Genomic DNA, 21,224 nt, shown 5'->3' on the forward strand with positions numbered 1-21,224 from the left:
ATCGTAAAACTTGTTGACACACAAACGGAAACACTACAGGAGCAAAAAGGGAGGATCAAATGTGTCGGTCAATGTTTCTTTTGACAAACTTTTCATAAAATATCCTTTGACTCGTTGAAAAGCTTGATACAACAATAGCAGGGAGAGAGAATACAATATTTTTTTGTACCCGCAACTGCACTCAAGACGAACTTTGACCCCATGAAGAGATTCAAAGCAAATGCATAATATTATCTATTCAAATGCCTGGCGGAAACAAGGACACATCAATAACAATGACACATCAGTCTATCGGTCCCGCAGATACCTCCATCTTTACATCTAGCGTCTTTAGGGCTATAACAGAAAAGGGAGAGAAAAGTCATAGAAAAATGTACATTTCCACTTTTTTATTCAGAACCCAGCATGAATGTGTCGGCGAGAGAGCTAGCTCGTGGTATGTGCGGAGATGAAAAGTGGACGCCATTCCTTTGAAATCCTCCTCAAGTCAAAATTACCATTTCATTTCAACTCCAGCCAGGAAACTGAGAGCCGGCTAACTGCTAACTGCTTTGGGCATATCATTATTTATTGTGTGTAAACTTTGGAGTGAACAGTGTTGCTGGGAATAATATGTTGTGTGGGAGGTGGGAGTCAACAGTTGGAGCAACCACAAAGGCAAAGATCAGGCTTATTTTCTCTGTAGGAGAACCACATAAAAGTGAAAATAATGCCCATTATTATGACGCAACAACATGAGACTTCTCTTAGAATGATTTTCTAACCACTCAGAACTTAACAGGCAAACCAGTTCGACCCCCTCGTGTTAATAGTGTTAGCATTTTTCATTGCTAATTAGCGATATTATTATGATTGAGCCATTAGCTGAGTTTTAACTTAACACTTTTTCCATAGTGGCCACATTAAGTCTGTAACTTCCTTTTATTTAGTTGAATATATTTGCCTTACCCCAGCAGGAGTGAGTTTCACCTATGCACCAACTGCTAACACTATGTCAAAATTAACTTCCTCACAAAATATACCTCTTAAAACTTAAACCATTGAGAGGGGGAGGAGAGAGCTATAAAAAGAGAGAGAGAGAGGAAATTGAGCCTCAATAACTATATAGGCAAAAGCCCAAGGGCTTTGACTCATTTTCTTATCTTCCATTTGAGTAAAAGAAAAATAAGATTTGGCACCTGGTCAATAGGTTTTTTGCACCTTTTGATGTTAGCCATTCTGTCTGTGATGTAACCTAATAAGATAATGTTTTATCAAAGAAATAGGTTCAGATGAGACTGTTAAATCATTACAACTTTATAGTGGTAACGCTCTAGGCACTCACTAAGCCAACAGGCCACATTTGTGCTCGCACAACGTTAGCATACAGATAGATTGCTGCTAAAATGGAATGCTACACCTGTTCGTTAGTGTAGTTAATTGGATTAGCATAGTTAGCATGCTATCCAAAACGTTGTGTACACCTACCCGAATGCATAGTTTTAAGCATGGCCTTTTAATGCTAGCTGGCATAGTTTACCTTTGGATTAGCATTGCTACTGGATGCTAACACGCAGGTGCATCCTTGTAATATTCAAGTGCTTCACAATAAAACAACTACAGCCAATAATACTGACTCAGGTATCGCTTCAGAATGAAAGTGATGACACCAAAACCAAGGCTATACCGTCAAGTTTACTTTGGATCAGCAGACCTATTCCATGCTATCATACTTTATCTTGGATGTACATACACTATGCAATGAGTGCTAGCTCAGCATTTAATAGGGAAGGAGCGACAACAAACCATAAGGAGGGGAGGATTCACCATCAGCGGGGAAGAAGGAGCATAACTCTGCTGACTGCTCTCAGCTCTGACATAGAGTACATATAATGTTAAACATATGGCGGGAGCCGAGGATTCACGCATGACCGCATGCAAGATGTGGAAAAAATACACAGCTGGTGTCCTTTCTTTCTCCTCCTAAAATGGATGCTTAGTCCACAGTCTGAAGAGGAAAACATTTAAACGATTTCAGACATTCTGACTTCTGACAAATCACATTTTATTGGTTGGGTACACATATTTTGCAGATGTTATCGCAGGTGCAGTGAAAGGCTTGCTCCGACAGTGCAGTAATACCTAACAATACAAAAATAACACACAAGTACAAGGAAATACAAAGAAAGATGTTAAGAAATATCCGAACGAGCAACGCGAACACAGCAGGTGGATGAATGCCTTTACAGTTCTCACGTTTATGAAACACCTTGAGAAAGAGGATAAAGGAAGTATTTCCCACAGATGGCACGAGGAGCAACGAGGACCAGGGGACTCGTCATCAGACAGGGCCAGATATGCTCTGAACGTACTTCAAATACACCAAATGTGTTACAGGTGAGAGAGTCACATGCCAAGTATTTTGAGCAATGGAGACCCCCCCCCCCCCCAACAACAACAGCTTCATTTCGTTGGGGCATTGACTCTATAAGGTATTGAAAGCGTTCCACAGGGATGCTAGCCCATGTTGACTCCAATACACTGGCTGGATGTTCTTTGGGTAGGGGACCATTTTTGATACAGTACACACTGGAAACTGTTGAGCGTGAAAAGCCCAGTAGAGTTGCCGTTTTGGACACAAACCTCTGCGCCTGGCACCTACTACCGTACCCCGTTTAAAAGGCACTTATATCTTTTGTCTTGCCCATTCACTCTCTGAATGGCACACATACACAATCCATGTCTCAATTTTATCAAGGCTTAAAAATACTTATTTAACCTGTCTCCTCCCCTTCATTTACACGTGACATCAATAAGGGATCATAGCTTTCACATCTATTCACCTGGTCAGTCTATGTCATGGAAAGAGCATAATGTTTTCAAAATATTTTGTACACTGTGTGAATACTTAAGGTCCAATGCAGCCGTTTGTATCCCAATATCAAATAATTTCTGGGTAACAATTACTGTGAGGTGAGGAGGCTAACGAAATGAGGCTTGTCACCTAAAACCCTCACAAACTTTTACAGATGCACATTTGAAAGCATCTTGTCGGGCTGTATCACCGCCTGGTACGACAACTGCACCGCCCCCAACCGCAAGTCTCTCCAGAGGGTGGTGCGGTCTGCCCAACGCATTTCCCGGGGAAAACTACCTGCCCTCCAGGACACCTACAGCACCCTATGTCACAGGATGGCCAAATAGATCATCAAGGACATTAACCACCAGAGCCACTGCCGGTTCACCCCGCTATCATCCAGAAGGCGAGGTCAGTACAGGTGCATAAAAGCTGGGACCGAGAGACTGAAAAACAACCTCTATCTCAAAGCCATCAGACTGTTAAACAGCCACCAGTAGCACATTAGAGGCTGCTGCCTATAAGCATAGACTAGAAAACATTGGCCACTTTAAGGAATGGAACACTAATCACTTTAATAATGTTTACATATCTGGCATTACTCATCTCATATGTATATACTGTATTCTATACTATTCTACGGTATCTTAGTCCGTTCCGCTCTGACATCGCTCGTCCATTTATGTATATAGTCCTAATTCATTCCTACATAGATTTGTGTGTATTGGGTATATGTTGTGTAATTTGTTAGATGTTACTTGTTAGATATTACAGCAATGTCTGAGCTTGAAGCATAAGCATTTCGCTACACCCTCAACAATCACGTGTGTGTGACCAATACAATTTTATTTGATTTTATTTGGATTGTTTTACATTTAAAAAAATTGCCTCTTAGCAAAGAGTAATTTCTCAAGCAATAATTTAGCTAGGACTGTCTGGGAGTAGTTTGAGTGAGGATGAGAAAACAGAAAATTAGCTGTAATTGGCAGAGAGGTTTGGAACTATCTTTCTTATTTGTCTATTAACAAATGTATCGACTGGTGATGTCACAAATGTAGGCCAAAACACCATCCCACCAAAACAGGCAGAAATTTTAGGCGGTCTTTTCAAACAGCTCATGACACTAAAATGGATCTTCACAATTTCACAGTATTATTTCCAACCTCATAGTATGGAAATATATATAAAACATAGGGCAATCACGTTTTTGAGTGCACTGGGCCTTTAAGGCCTTAAAATGGGAAATACTATGTTTTAGAGTAAGCTAGCATAATCAAGACTTTATTTTCATCAAATGTTGGCCAACATGTATTATACATGTGCATTATATGTGTACATTCTGGAAGACTGTATAATACGTGTACATTCTGTCAGTGTCACGAATCCCGCTGAAGATGGTGCCTCTTCCTGTTCGGGCGGGCTTGTTTTTCTGTTTGTGGTGTTTGATTATTCTTGTGGTTTCTTTTTTCCGATCAGTTTCGTCCTGTTTGTTTGGACTGGGACTTTGCGCGCCCTTGTGTGTCTGTGGCGTGACCGTCTCTCTGGTTTTGTTGGAATATTAAAAGATCCACATCTTTTGAACTACCCTGCTCTCTGCGCCTGACTCCTGCACTCACTACTTATTGAAGCCGTGACAGTCAGTTATGTTGTAGATGCTAGAATAGTAGCCTTAGATCAAGGCTATGGAAGTAATAGTTACTCTGCGCCCTGCCCATCCTCTTCTAACCACATTTCCGCAAACGTGTCAAATGAAAAGGGTTGAAAACTAACAGGGGTCTTGGGATATGTTTGGGCTACGAGGGCTTGTTCATTTGTTTTACCTACCTCGCTTTTTTTGTCTTCACAACCTCAATTTATTTGTTCTAGCCTTACACACATCTGACTGGGGCTACAGCATATATATATATATATATATATATATATATATATATGTATATATATATGTATTTATATATATATATTTGAACAAGGGCTGTTGTTCCACTGAACTCCAGTCAAGTTCTCAAACATTTAAACAGGGTTTCTCCATGGGGAAGAGATGTTTACCCATAGCTGCGTGGGCCTCAGCCCAGTCTATGCTTCAGTCTGCACCTTCAACCTGCTAGAGCACAAACAGAAGACAGATTGAGAGAGAGAGAGCGATAGAAAGGTGAAGAGAGAGAGAGAGAGAGAGAGAAAGAGAGAGAGAGAGAGAGAGAGAAAGAGAGAAAGAGAGAGATGGAGAGAGAGAAAGAGAGAGAGAAAGAGAGAGAGAGAGGGCGAGAGAGAAAGAGAGAGAGACAGAGAGAGTATAAGTAATGTGAAACCGGACTCAGCCACTTTTTGCCATTGACCTTTGTGTGAGGACCACCCCTTGCCCCATGCACACCAGTGTCTGTCTGTCTGTCTGTCTGTCTGTCTGTCTGTCTGTCTGTCTGTCTGTCTGTCTATCTGACTATCCTGTCTGGCTGTCCTGTGTGTCTGTCCTGTTCGTGTAGCTGTACAGCACCTGGCCCCATGCCACACCCCCCGACGCCCCTTTGTGGTGGCTGGAGTGGCGCAAGGGTCCGCCTTTGATCCCCGGCCAACTATTCATCTCTCCAAAGGAAGAGAAAGAGAAGAAAACAGAGAGAGAGAAGAGAGAGAGAGAGAGAGAGAGAGAGAGAGAGAGAGAGAGAGAGGGAGGAAAAAAAGCTACCTCTTGCTGCCAATTATTGGAAAAACATCAAGGTCTGCTCTGTGTAAAGAGAAAAGAAGAGGGAAGACAGATAAAAAAAGGGTTTGATAGTTTGACTTGGTGTTAGTTGGAGGATTCTGGTGATAGAGGCTATCGGGAGGCTGACCTGCTGGAGGTCATTACGGACAGGTGTATATATCTGTCACGACGGCGGTCGACGTCGCAGACCTTCTATCCATCACGGATCCATTTTTCATTTTCCATTGGTTTTGTCTTGTCTTCCTTCACACCTGGTTCCAATCCCATCAATTACATGTTGTGTATTTAACCCTCTGTTTCCCCTCGTGTCCTTGTCGGAGATTGTTTGATTGGATGTGATGTACAAGTTATGTGTTGGTGTGCGACGGGTTTTGTACCCACTTTAGTTATTTTGTATATGTTGGGTTTTGGAGTTTTGTCAGCACTTATTTAACGACTCTGTTTATTCCAAGTTCGTTCTCCTGCTCCTGACTTCCCTGCCACCAACACGCACCCTTTACAATATCTATGGGTCTGCTCTCTCTCTCTCTCTCTCTCTCTCTCTCTCTCTCTCTCTCTCTTTGTTGGTGTGCAGTCAATAAAAGCATAAGGGAATATATACTGTACACACTCACATTCATCTGATCCATATTCAATATACACATAATCAAACAAACAAGTCAGCATCGAGACAACCACTATGACTTGAAGCGTGTCAACTGCACTAAATTATGAGGGACATGGCCACTACAACAGTGGAGAGGATTCAAATGTTTGCCGTAAGCCAAACAGATTTGTCAACCTATGAAGAACAGATAAATATCACGTCGTAAATCATACGGGTGGTACGAATTCAGCAGCCGTCTCCTTGGTTTTAGCAACGCTCCTGATAGCCATTCATGTACTGCACGTTTTTGTATGGGAAGCTGATGCAAACAAACAATCATTATATTCAAGTATGTCAATTCAGAAGACATAATTATATCCAAGTTTGTCATTTCAGACGACACTGTTCATGAGACCACATCGGTCCGTTAGTATTCACACATGCTCACCTGTTAGTTGACATTTCAGTTTGTTATAGTACGTCAAAGCGCACTATAATGACACCTACATGAGTACATACAGTGGGGAGAACAAGTATTTGATACACTGCCGATTTTGCAGGTTTCCCTACTTACAAAGCATGTAGAGGTCTGTAATTTTTATCACAGGTACACTTCAACTGTGAGCGACAGAATCTAAAACAAATCCAGAAAATCACATTGTATGATTTTTAAGTAATTAATTTGCATTTTATTGCATGACATAAGTATTTGATACATCAGAAAAGCAGAACTTAATATTTGGTACAGAAACCTTTGTTTGCAATTACAGAGATCATACGTTTCCTGTAGTTCTTGACCAGGTTTGCACACACTGCAGCAGGGATTTTGGCCCACTCCTCCATACAGACCTTCTCCAGATCCTTCAGGTTTCGGGGCTGTCGCTGGGCAATACGGACTTTCAGCTCCCTCCAAAGATTTTCTATTGGGTTCAGGTCTGGAGACTGGCTAGGCCCTTCCAGGTCCATGAGATGCTTCTTACGGAGCCACTCCTTAGTTGCCCTGGCTGTGTGTTTCGGGTCGTTGTCATGCTGGAAGACCCATCTTCAATACTTTTACTGAGGGAATGAGGTTGTTGGCCAAGATCTCGCGATACATTCCATCCTCCCCTCAATACGGTGCAGTCGTCCTGTCCCCTTTGCAGAAAAGCATCCCCAAAGAATGATGTTTCCACCTCCATGCTTCACGGTTGGGATGGTGTTCTTGGGGTTGTACTCATCCTTCTTCTTCCTCCAAACACGGCGAGTGGAGTATAGACCAAAAAGCTACATTTTTGTCTCATCAGACCACATGACCTTCTCCCATTCCTCCTCTGGATCATCCAGATGGTCAATGGCAAACTTCAGACGGGCCTGGACATGCGCTGGCTTGAGCAGGGGGACCTTGCATGCACTGCAGGATTTTGATCCATGACGGTGTAGTGTGTTACTAATGGTTTTCTTTGAGACTGTGGTCCCAGCTTCTTCAGATCATTGACCAGGTCCTGCCGTGTAGTTCTGGGCTGATCCCTCACCTTCCTCATGATCATTGATGCCCCACAAGGTGAGATCTTGCATGGAGCCCCAGACTGAGGGTGATGGACCGTCATCTTGAACTTCCATTTTCTAATAATTGTGCCAACAGTTGTTGCCTTCTCACCAAGCTGCTTGCCTATTGTCCTGTAGCCCATCCCAACCTTGTGCAGGTCTAAAATTTTATCCCTGATGTCCTTACACAGCTCTTTGGTCTTGGCCATTGTGGAGAGGTTGGAGTCTGTTTGATTGAGTGTGTGGACAGGTGTCTTTTATACAGGGAACGAGTTCAAACAGGTGCAGTTAATACAGGTAATGAGTGGAGAACAGGGGGGCTTCTTAAAGAAAAACTAACAGGTCTATGAGAGCCGGAATTCTTACTGGTTGGCAGGTGATCAAATACTTATGTCATGCAATAAAATGCAAATGAATTACTTAAAAATCATACAATGTGATTTTCTGGATTTTTGTTTTAGATTCCTTCTCTCACAGTTGAAGTGTACATATGATAAAAAGTACAGACCTCTACATGCTTTGTAAGTAGGAAAAACTGCAAAATCGTCAGTGTATCAAATACTTGTTCTCCCCCACTGTATGTCAACAGAGACACACTCATAGACAAGCACTAGTTCCTATTACGAAGCTCTGAAGCAAGATTCTAAGGGGAATTATCAAAAGTGCATGACCTGTTAGCTAAAATACTCCATCTCACAGATATCTAGGTATGGTAGGTTACACTAGGACACAATATCCTCACAGACAAGACTAGTGCATTTATCATTTCTGCAAACGGCCCTTTTGCACAGGCCTAAGCATTGTGCACAACTGCAATGCATCGTACTCGTCTCCTCTTCTCTCCCCTCTCGTCGTTGTGAGGAAAAATAACTGACAATAGCTCAGACATTGATCACCACAGATGTATATCTCTTTCTCTCTCTCTCTCTCTCTCTGAGTTTTATTTTTCTTTTCCGTGGCTGTTGTTTATTTGTGTTTCTCCGGAGACCCTTCTCAGCCGATGAGCGAGAGAAAACAAAACTGAACATTAAAAACCCCTCAAGCCCTTTAAACACTTGTCATTGGTCCTTTTAGACATTCACTGCTAGAGTTGCTATAGAGACCATTTCTCTGTTTCATTAGCTTCTCTAGTGAGGGAGAGAGGGGAGAGAAAAAAAAAACGTCAGTCAATTAGGGCGTAGGGAATGATCAAAAGGAAGCCGTTTAAAAATCCAATTCGCCATGGGAGGTGCTAGATGAGATGTTGAGTGAAGGGTACACTCACTCGAAAACAGTACTGTTTGTATACGTCTGCATTTGTGTTTTAATGCGTGTGTGTGTGTGTGTGTGTGTGTACGTGTGGCTGTGTACAGCTCTGTTTGAGTATTTGTACATTGATCTTTATGTAAGTCCACACGTGTGATTTCATATACATTCAGGTGTGTATGTGTGCATGTGAATGCACATTATACCTGAATACCTGCACCAGCCACATGCATTCAGTTGTGCAGGCAGACCGGGGCGCTATCAGACACTACCATCACTAATATCAATGGAATGGAACATGGACACTGGTGAATGTGAAAGAACACTGGGGTAGTATTTGGAGGCAGGACCATGCATCGCTTACAAACCTTAATTAACAATCAATCTATAGCTGGACTCTGGCCAGACACGCAGTGGTAGAGGTTACACTGGTAGAGAGAGAGAGAGAGAGAGAGAGAGAGAGAGAGAGAGAGAGAGAGAGAGAGAGAGATAGAGAGAGAGAGATAGAGAGGAGGAGAATATAAAACACGTTGGAGGAACAGAGCTGTGGGAAGTTTAGTGAAGCATAAAAGCACACACACACACTCACACACACACTCACACACGTGTAAATCTACACACACACACACACTCACACGCGTGTAAATCTACACACACACACACACACACTCACACGCGTGTAAATCTACACACGCACACGCACACACTCACACAACACCGCACACACATAGAAAATAATGGGGCTCTGAGTAACACATCTCAGATCACTCAGGGCCATATTGTTCCCTGAATTTGAAATATGGCCACAGACGAGGAAACAGGCCGTTTCTTTGGGATTGATGTTCCATTCACGCAACACGCTTTCATGTCCTACAGGAGCATTGTCCCAGGACCTTCACAACACTGCCAAGAGCTTAAGCACAGGATGGTGATGTAATCGCCTACACAATGAATCTAAGTGGGCATCGCCGTTAGGCTAGAGCGTCCTCACGAATCCCTCACTTCCTTCTTGAAAAACACGTAGGGCGGGGAAAAACGAGGAAGAGCAACGAGGCCCTCGAGTGCCCGTCGGCTGAGCGAGTCTCGGGCCTCCAAGGGCTTTGTTTCTCTCGTCCACCGTGCTTTTTTAAACCTGGCGACAGAAGAAACATTTCTGGCTACAGAGTTTGTGTGGCTACAGACGGTCCATTACGAGAGACTTGCTAAGTCAATGCGCATTCAAGGCCCAGTTCCTCATTGTGCAGAGTTTGTCTGGCTACAGACGATCCATTACAGCACCGTCAACACTCTCCGAGCCCCGTCCTCCTCGACGAGGAAGTGATATCACGGCGTGTCAATGTCACAGTGTGTCACGTCTAAGACCTAATGCACACCACACACACACACACCTCCTGTAAAAGGATAAGGACACACACCAAAGACTAGCCCATCAAAGGAAGGGATGTGAGAGATTCTTTCCCGAGATGAAAGCGAGGGATATTCTCTCGTTTCAGAGAGGGATAGAGCTCAGCTCTTCTCCCTCCGTCGCCGCGAAAAGCCTTGAAGTAACACTAACGCATGATTTATTTCTTTTTAAAGACGGAGGAAGAGGGAAAAAAAGAAGTGATTTTACGTCCCACGCGGTGTTATTTGGTCTGTCACTTCCAATTTTCTACCACAGCTTTCCTCTTAGCTGGCTTCAGTCACTCTGGTCCCCCTCCCCTTCCGTCTCCCTCCCTATCCAAGCCTGTGTATGTTGAGGTAATCACAAAGTGACAGCTTCAAATCCTCCGCCACACACTCTTCATTATAGCCACCTCCGCTTCAGAGGCCCCGCTGGTGACTGGTTTTGAGGGGCTTTTGCTACTGTGACACTGTCGAGCATGGATCCGCCCTACATCCCTTAGCAGAGGGTGGACGGCCTTTTTGGTGTGTGTTTGTGGAGGATGGGGGGGGGGGGGGGGGGGGGGGGGAATGCATGTGTGCATCCGTGTGTATCATGGATCTGTGGTAAGCTTCCGAAGCTCGGAAAGGCAACAAACAGAAAGAAAATGCCTTCAACAGCAGATTTGTGGGGGAACTCCATCTTCTCGATTTTCCATCCCCCTTTTCTCCCCCTCTCTTCCTCTCTGAAGATGTAAGAGAGTGTGTATCCCCCCCATCCCCATGTCTTAAGAAGCTGGGACCCCCTGCAGGTCAGCCTATTTGATGACCTCCAGAAGCATTTACTGGGTGTCGTGAATCCTGGGACCTGACCAAGGGTCTTACCGAATCAATTACGTTTCTTTTGAAGTGAGAAACTCTGAAGTTGATAGGTGTAGAAGACATAATATCTAACAGTCTGACCAAGACTCTGGGCATATCAGCCATTTTCTATCTGCCAGCATAGACCTCTTTCTCCCTTAATTAATACACGGTCTTCATCATTAAAATGAGTGACACACGCTCACACATGTGCCACATAAACATTCACATGCATGTTCACACAAGCGTGAGCACACACACACACACACACACACACACACACACACACACACACACACACACACACACACACACACACACACCCTCCTTCACCACTAGTAGGTGATTGTGAAACATCTTTGATATTTTTTTTCTCTTCGCTGAAGTGTATTGCCTCTACATAATCCATGACCAAAAAATAATGTGATTTGTTGTATCTCTAAATGACAGAAAAACAGCTGACAGAAATGAATAAGTTACCAGGGTGAGGAGAGAGGAAAAAGGGGGAGGAGGTGGTGGAGGAGAAGGAAGGGGGATAACCTGGCAGCAAAACAGACAAATCATCCAATCATCTGTCAGGCATATCGGTATGGAGAAAGTCAACCTCAGACGGAACAACAGCCTTGCATTTCTCCTATTACCCAGGCCTATCTTCTCTGGCTCCAACCATTCTCAGAAAACAACGGGGTTTTCTGTCACAGCTTAAATGGTGCAAAGCTAGCTATGAGCAAGTTTCTGGATTTCTCCCCCCTTCTCTATTTGGTCTGGTCCAAACTCAGCTGAACCTAGTCTTCCTAGTGACTCTTTGAACTCTGCATGATGGCCATGCCTGTGATGGGGAACGTGGAGTCCTGTAGACTGTGTGTGTGTGTGTGTGTGTGTGTGTGTGTGTGTGTGTGTGTGTGTGTGTGTGTGTGTGTGTGTGCGTGCGTGCGTGCGTGCATGGTGTTTATTTAGAGTAGTGTACTGTATTTCTTCACAGTCAGCATCTGGATTTATTTCTATACTGGTATGTAGTAAAAACACTGATGAAGGTTGATGGATTACATCCCACATCCAAAGACAGGTTACAGTAAGATATAGCCTGAGATACTGGCATGTCCTATAAAGTGGTGGTGAGAAGTGGGCCAGATGTGGACTTTATGGCTTGTTGTTGGCAGAGGGGCTCAGTGTCGGCTGTGTGTGTGTGTCTGCTTGCTTGCACACGTGTGTGTGTGTGTGTGTGTGTGTGTTTGAGCTCTCAGTATTCAAGTTTTAATATCTTTCATTTAACGCCTTTCTTGCAAACTCAAAACCTGTCACGCCCTGACCGTAGATTGCTTTGTAAGTTTCTATTTTTAGTTTGGTCACGGTGTGATGTGGGTGGGTATTCTATGTTGTAGGTCTAGGTTTTCGTTTTCTATGTGTTTGGCCTGGTATGGTTCTCAATCAGAAGCAGCTGTCGATCGTTGTCTCTGATTGAGAGCCATACTTAGGTACCCTGTTTTCCCATTTTGATTTGTGGGTGATTGTTTTCTGTTTTGTGTGAGTACCTGACAGAACTGTTGCGTTTTGGTCTACTTTTGTTTTTGTTTCAGTGTTCCGGTTATAATAAACAACATGGACACTTACCACTGCTGCGCATTGGTCCGATATTTCCTACTCCTCCTCTGAAAGAGGAGCATTACAGAATCACCTACCTAAAGAGGACCAAGCAGTGTGAGAAGGAGGAGAGGAGCTATCTGGAGGAATGGACATGGGAGGAGATTTTGGACGGTAAGGGACCCTGGGCACAGGCTGGGGAGTATCTCCGCCCCAGGGAAGAGCTGGAGGCAACTAAAGCCGAGCGGCAGCGATATGAGGAGTTAGCACGGCAGCGCAACAGGCACGAGAGGCAGCCCCAAAAATGTATTGGGAAGGGGAACACGGGGAGTGTGGCTTAGTCAGGTAGGAGACTTGAGCCAACTCCCCATGCTTAGAGAGGTTGACCGGGCAGGCACCAGTGTTATGCAGTGAGGCGCACAGTGTCCCCAGCGCGCAGGCATAGCCCAGTGTGCTACATCGCAGCTCCTCGTATCGGCCGGGCTAGAGTGGGCATTGAGCCAGGAATAATGAAGCCGGCTCAGCACATCTGGTCTCCAGTGCGTCTCCTCGGCCCGGGTTATATGGCACCAGCCCTAAGCACGGTGTCCCCGGTTCGCCAGCACAGCCCAGTGCGGTCTGTTCCACCCGCCGCACTTGCCGGGCTACAGGGAGTATCCAGCCAGGACAGGTTGTGCTCAAGACCTCCAGTGCGCCTCCAAGGTCCGGTCCATCCGGTGCCTCCTCCACGCACCAGGCCTCCTGTGGCAGCCCCACGCACCAGGCTGTCTCTCCGTCTCCTCCCTCCAGGTTCTCCCTCCTGTCCGGCGCTTCCAGAGTTTCCTTCCTGTCCGGAGCTGCCAGAGCCACCCGTCTGTCAGGAGCTGCCAGAGTCTCCCGTCTATTCGGGGCCCGCTGCAAGGGTACCCCGTCCGAGGGTCGCCGCTCCTAAGGCGCCACTTAAGTGAGCCAAGACTATGGTGGAGTGGGGTCCACGTCCCGTGCCAGAGCCGCCACCGCGGACAGATGCCCACCCAGACCCTCCCCTATGGGTTTAGGTTTTGCGTCCGGAGTCCACACCTTTGTGGGGGTACTGTCACGTCCCCTGACCGTAGATTGCTTTGAATGTTTCTATTTTTATACACAGATATACGGATTTAGTTGGTTCACTCTAACCAAGGTCGTTTCCCATTCTGATATATTCTGATATATTCTGATATGGTGTAGGTCCTGCCTGTCAAGCCCTACCCTCTCCTCTCTTTCCCTCCTCCCCCTATTCAGACGGTTCTAGGCAACAACCTTGGACACACACACACCTCAATCTGCTCACGCTTAGCCTCCCTCCCTCTCTCTCTCTCTCTCTCTCTTCCTGCCTCTCCTCTCTTCCTCCCTTTGTCAACCCTGTTGTTCTTTCCATCCCTTTGAAACTTAAAATTACCCTGGCCCGATTGTGTTCTGTTCTGTGCATTCTGTTACCATGGCGATTGCCATGCAGAGCATAGGGAGGGTGTGTGTGTGTGTGTGTGTGTGTGTGTGTGCATGTGTGTATGAGTGTGTGCATGTGCTCGTGTGTGTGTGTTCATGTGCCAGTGCTGTCAGCCAAGCACAGAGGGTGTCCATATCTGTTTAAAAAATATCAACTATAAAATGTTAATACCCCACCACTCCTCGCCATATCTCTCTCCCTTCCTCCCTCCCTCTCTCTTTCCTTCTCTCTGCAGTGGCTGCACCAGCCCCCTCCTTCAAACAACTCGTCCCCCCTTTCCTTCTCTCTTCAGTGGCTGCACCAGCCCCCTCCTTCAAACAACTCGTCCCCCCTTTCCTTCTCTCTTCAGTGGCTGCACCAGCCCCCTCCTTCAAACAACTCATCCCCCCTTTCCTCTCTCTTCAGTGGCTGCACCAGCCCCCTCCTTCAAACAACTCGTCCCCCCTTTCCTCTCTCTCTCTGCAGCAGCAGTTGAGATTGATGGACGGAACCCACAGGTCTGGTGGGAGTAGAATGTGAGGATGATGAGAAGAGGAGCGAGAGGCTGGGGCTCATCTGGCTTGCAGATTGCAGCAACGTCTCAGTAATCAAGGCATCAGGGTGTCAGCTTACATTACCCTCCGCTCTGACCATAAACCACTGGTACAACTGGTTTTAATGGAACACCCTGACTGGGATGTGAGGGTTGTGTGTGTGTGTGTGTGTGGGGGGGGGGGGGGGGGTTGCAAGAAACAAGATGGATTTGTATCTCTTTTATCCAGGGGTGGTCCACAATCATCCAACATGAGGACAATCAACCAACCAAGAGGAGAGGAACGGGAAGGAGAGGTAGTGTGTGGTTCGTGCTCATCTTAATGAGCCTGACAGTGTTGTGGCACAAGTGCTTATTGAGGCATGGCGAAGACCAAATGAAGACCTTTTCATTGGTGTGTGGGTTCCATCTCAGTCATCCAGAACATACAGTTGGGCTGTGGTCAACATTAGTGCACTATATAGGGAATAGGGTGCCATTTGGGACGTATTATGGGTTGGAACTGTGTGAACTGAACTATTCTAACTGTTATCATTTCACCTGTTGGGTGACTGGTGTAAAACATTGAGACAGAGAGACAGACAGACAGAGTAACAAAAAACTGCTGGAGTAACACACAGTGGACAGTGGAGAGAGATGGGGGGGGGAGTTCCATGACTTCAGCAGCCCCTTGCCAGACACATTCTAGGATGGGGGTAGGCAGTATTGCGATAAGCCCTGTCTCTCCTTGGATTGTAATTACCTCTTGAGGAAAGAGAGACACAGGGAAATAAATAAGGAGACGTGTAGGGACTGAGTAATAGGAGATTTAGACAGCCAGTGGCTTTATCTGGTGGTCCAGGAGTTCACACACACACGCACACACACACACGCGCACACACACACACACACGCACACACACACACACACATACACGCGCACACGCACGCACACACACACACACACACGCACACACACACACACACACGCACACACACGCACACACACACACACATACACGCGCACACGCACGCACGCACGCACACACACACGCACACACACACGCACACACACACACACACACACACACACACACACACACACACACACACACACACACACACACATACATGCACACACACGTACATACACACACACAAACAGGGATTTGAATACATTTTTTTTTTTTACAGTTCTCACGCCTTGTTGGCAACCAGGCAGCCAAATAAATGTGTCTTGGTCAGGTCATTTCTCTCCTCTCTCACCCTCCTGTCTCTAACAGTAGCTCTCCGACTACAGTACGTAGCAATCAGCCCTTCAATCTGATCTCTTCTGATATTCCCTCTCCCTGGACCACACAATCCCTTCAAACAAACGCCTTTTAATGAAAATGCATTCCAGAGTTGTGTGGATTTAACCGGATTTTATCCAGTCTTTTCCTAGGCTTTGGGGAAAGTGCTGAAACTCCGGCAGCCCACTTTGAGAAGCGCTGACACCGGAGAATATCCGGCGTTCCTGTCTGCATTCAAGGAATGAGGACTACAGATCAGCTTAGGAGAACTCCGGTCTACCCAGTCAGCCAACTCATTATGGAGCAGCAGCACCACCCACCATTTATTAGGGCCTCCGAGGGTGCACACCAAATGGCACCCTATTCCCTGTACAGTGAACTACTTTTGACCACAGCCTTATGGGCCCTGGTCAAAAGTAGTGCACTTACATAGGAAACAGGGTGCCATTTGAGGCACACCCTTACTGAAATACCAGGATAAGGCGAGCACCTATTTCGGGGGAGCTGAAATTGTGAGGGCTTTAACCTGGCACATTTGCCAGTGTAGATTCAGCTCTAAGTACCACGTGCATCACAGGCAGTTGTGTGACACTGTGGTGTCGTCAGTCTCGCCTTTTCTCCCGTGTCCTTGTCGAACTCTGACCTTTGAGATGATTGGATAACGAGTACGAAAAGATTGGAGCATTTGGACACGCTGGGCGTGGCGCTCAAACGCACGGTCGGCCTTAAAGTGCTTGAGATGGCGAAACTGTGAAATGATCACTCTGTGCACGTTATGCATTAGGTTCTGTTCATATTAATATCCATTACGGACCTTCAGGATGGGAGGGGCCGGCTGTACGGTATACATACGGACCTAAATGAAGTCTGGATTTCGAGACATTCCCAAAGCACAATAAAACCATGCAGATGCATTGAGAGAACGTGGCGACACAGGCACATGGGTTCCATCGATAGGACAATGGCTTTGGTGGGAACCAATCAAGACCACGAGTCCTGATGAATGCCACACAAATCAATTTGCTTTTTCTTTCACAAAGCCATATGACTGTTATGGACTGTTTAGTAAGGGTTTATAAAGCCTATATAAATAAACATGTCATAGCATAGGTACATGTGCTGGTAGTTATAGATAACTATACTGGAGCAGTAAGGCCCGAGGGGTGTGGTATATGGCCAATATACCACTGCTAAGGGCTGTTCTTAGGCACGATGCAACGAGGAGTGTCTGGATACAGCCCTTAGCCGTGGTATACTGGCCCGAGGTGCCTTATTTATATTTTAAGCGGATTGCCAACATGATTAGAGCGGTAAAACCAGTATTTTTACATCACCTTGGTATATTGTCTGATACACACACACGGCTGAACTGCTGTTTCAGCCAATCAGCATCCAGGACCCAAACTACCTGGTTTATGATTATTCATATGTAACTATAGTGATTACAGACCCTGTGCCTGCAACGTATCCATGAATATTCAGAGCAATTGTGTAACCCCTTTACAACCAGATGTGTTATAGTAACGGTACATTGATTAGGAAGTGAGGGGTTATGTCACATCGGTGGCCAACAGATCTCAACATTCCTCATGGTCTGCTGATATGAAGAGTGACAGGGGTCAAGGCAGCAGCGACACATCAGTCCAAACCACAGTCCCCCCCACGGCAGCCAAACTAAACCCAGTCCGACCCTACCGCCGTCCCTGCCTCGCCCCTGCCAAATCCTCAGAGGCGCAGGCCTAGTTTGCAGTGTGGAGACGTTGGAATATCGACCTCCTACACAGCTGAGGGGATGTTCAATCCTAGAGGACTGTGGAGTTTGCCCAACACACCGTCAAAGGACCGGGGTCTAACATTGACAGAGAAATAAACAAACATTGAAGAATAGCCCCCCACAAAGTAACGTTCATTGACAAAAGAGGTTAGAATGATTGAAAAATAGAAAAAAAAAAGGTTCATATGAAGTAGAAAACTGAAAAAGCTCAACTTTAGAAGCCAATAATGACCCGAATATGAACAATAACACTCACAATACGTCAACATGTTGACAACATACATTACAACATGCAAAGTCATGCACTCAATAATGGGTCCTGGGGCGGGGCCAAAAGAGTGACAGGACAATGAGATAAAAAAAAACAAAATGGAGGACACTGAACGTCACATCTTCATGCCTCTCACTTTCAAGATGGCCGATGTCAGTCTGGACCGAAAAAGTCAGTCTTCGACTGGTCCAGATGTCCCCTTGTCCCATTGTCATCCAGACACAAGCCTGGTTCCTTGACAAGCCTCTCCAGACAGAACCCATCCCCAGTGGCCCACACTGGACCGCTTCCAATCTTCTGACAGCTCCTTTCCATGGGTCAACATTAGAGTGGTCCTTTGTGCCATAGCCTGAAAGACAAAGGAAGAGAGCACATCCCCCTTGAGGTTAGTATAATTGAAGAACCTTCGGACACATCTTAGCTGCAAAGGGAGCATTGGGGACATATATCCAGGTAGATAATATTCTAGGTCATTTATTATTCAGACCCTGCTAGGGCTATAGTCAGATCTCCCACATGACCGCTACAGCGGTCGAGGGTGAAAGGTCACATCAAATAGACAAGGCCTAAGATGACAGCAGAAGACGCCGCCGCACAATTCCCCGGTGTCTGCCATGAGCCAGGACCCCCCCCCCCCCTCCCCCCCCCCCCCCCCCCCCCCCCCCCCCCCCCCCCCCCCCCCCCCCCCCCCCCCCCCCCCCCCCCCCCCCCCCACTCAAGGGTTTTCGGCAAGGGAATGGAAAGGTCGCCCGGGCAACACAGGTCAACGCTTTGATCATATCAGAGGAAATCTCAAGGCCCTTTCGTGCATGAGAAGGAGTGGGCTGCCATTGTGAATTTCAGAGGTGGAACGCTGGGCCAAAAGGGTCCCAAAGGGAGCCGGCAGCTCTTCATTAATCAATCAGCAGCGCCGCTTAGATGCTGGTGGACCAAAACAAGATGGGTGGAAACAAAAAAGGACCCATGATAACGGTTATTGAACAGCATATTTTATCAGCCCCCCCCCCCCCTCCCCCATTAGAAAGTCAACGGGCGGTTATGTATTCATGCAGGCGGCGAAAGGCTCCGAGAGAGACTGTGACCCCTATGCTTGACCTCTCCACGGCTTTGAACTTTCTTTTTTTCCCTTTTTTTCCCCGGCATCGACTCCCTCACAGAATGGCTGCTTTCCTTCGGCATCCAGTTGCAGACGTGAACCACATGACATTTGAGACAACGTAAATAATAGAATGCGCTTTTGTGAAAGATTCATTGGACGATCCGCTGTTGCCACATAATCACTCAGAGAGCATCTGTAAATACCTCTTAGAGTTGCGGAGGAATGCATGCCATTTCCTCTTCAAAGCCCTGACCCATTCGTTTGGTTAGCGGAGATAGGAGTGCCATAAAGAAGAGAAGAAAAAAAAACGATAGAAATGGTTTGCTTCATGGTTGTGAACTGCGGTGAGAGAAACTTTTCATTTTCAAGAGTTCCAAGTGCTGTTTATCCCTAGTATAAAGGGCTATTTATCTTCCTATTAAGCATTGTTTAAGTCTGTTTGTCTGAGCGCTTCAATTAAAACCCCTCCTCGAAACAACACTTCTCGAGTTGTCCAATGAAAACGGTTTACTGAACCCAAACGTTCACAGGCTACTGTCTGGCAGTAGCCCACGCCAAACAAGCCCTTAAAGGAACAGCGACATGTAACACAAGAAAAGAGAGAGAACAAAGAAAAGGCCTGGTCTTAGAACTTTTGCAGTGCCCAACCCCCTCCCCCCATCCCCCCTGTTCCACCAACCACAAGGACACCTGGCACTAGCACATTCCAGGCATTCACGTGATTGGCAGACAGCAGGGGGACTGGCATGCTGGACCCCGTAGAACCCAGAGCAAACAGATAAATGGGGTCCCCAATTACAACACAACAACAGCCCATCAGAACACAGGCACATAACTGTCCAAGCAGGTCGCTGCTATGTAGTACAGGTGCCTGAAATGGGCGGGTTCTATCATATCAATCCAGACAGAAAGGTGCAGATATTCACATGGTCTTTAAGACTGTCAGCCGTGTGTATTTTGACTTAGACCCTGTACGTCCTCAGACAGACAGAACGACAGAGTGACTTTCTTCCCGTCTCTGGGGAAGGGGACGTGTTAGGGGGGACATGACTAGCGGACACCTCCGCTACCGCTTCCTCAAACCGTGTGTGCGTCGTGATTGCGCTGGTACACATATAGTTAATTGCCATAAATCAAAGGATGTATGATGAATAGTCTTTGCGCTAAAGTCTCCGTTGAATTATTTGTCCAACCAATGGAGATGGTGTTATCGATTCCCATGTGACCAAGTGAACTGATGTTGACAAAAACATTTATAGAAAAACATTGTTTTTTTACAAGGTACCATCATGTAAATGAATATGGTTTGATACAAACTCTGTCAAACATCAGTAGCTAGACTAAGACTACCGCAAAACAAGAGAAAAATGCAAATAACGACAGTATTTTTGTTGAAGTTACTGAGGAAAATGATTAGCTAAGCACACAATGGGACAAAGATACACTACAAAGACAACCCCAAACTATCCCTTGGGAGAGACACACGGCTTCAATTAACTGACAGACAGGGACAGCATTAGGAATTCTATCATGTGTTGGCTGTAGCCTCCACTGCTTTCAACCTCAACCATACAGCAGCTAGCTAGCTAGTGTGGCTTCCCATCAATCGTGTCCTCTGGGTCTTTTGATCTGCTGGGTGGTATGTGTCCTTGGAGATACTCATCTCTCTCCTCCTCCAACCTCTTTGTTGCCAACACCTGATTTTTCTTCCTGCATTGAAGCCAGCCAGATCTGCTCTCTGCTGCAACAGCTTCCTGCTTACCGCTTCCTGCTCATTATGCAGTGAAGGTGACGTGACTATGGTGATTTTAAACATGCATAATGCTGAGTCCGCTGATTTACAGACACATGGAAGGGGATGCACACACACACACACACACACACACACACACACACACTACCTCTTTGGAACCGGGTCTAAACTAACTATGTAATCCCAGAGCCTCCTCCTCCTCTGGCGGCCCACAGCCAAGTCCTTCCGACAGGCCAACAGAACCCCCTGACTGCCTACGTCAGCCGTTTACGTGGTTCCCCTTGAACATGGAGGGCCGTTTCCTGCAAGCCAGACAATATGCATGAATGCCGGTTCGTACTCCTGCTCCCCCTGCGAAGTGGTGTTCAGG

The 21,224-nt window shown here is 46.2% G+C and overlaps 1 protein-coding gene across 1 annotated transcript in view; it reads right to left on the reverse strand.

Moving 5' to 3' along the window:
- The window catches only part of LOC110485974 (axin-2), a 77,902-nt gene that overhangs the window by 48,701 nt on the left and 7,977 nt on the right, over window positions 1–21,224 (reverse strand). The window contains exon 2 of the mRNA XM_036940640.1: window positions 18,139–18,351. The gene's annotated coding sequence lies outside the window, so the exon portion shown is untranslated. The remainder of the gene's footprint in view (window positions 1–18,138; window positions 18,352–21,224) is intronic.

The sequence above is a fragment of the Oncorhynchus mykiss genome, chromosome 13 (assembly GCF_013265735.2).
Source record: "Oncorhynchus mykiss isolate Arlee chromosome 13, USDA_OmykA_1.1, whole genome shotgun sequence".
Classification (NCBI taxonomy): domain Eukaryota; kingdom Metazoa; phylum Chordata; class Actinopteri; order Salmoniformes; family Salmonidae; genus Oncorhynchus; species Oncorhynchus mykiss.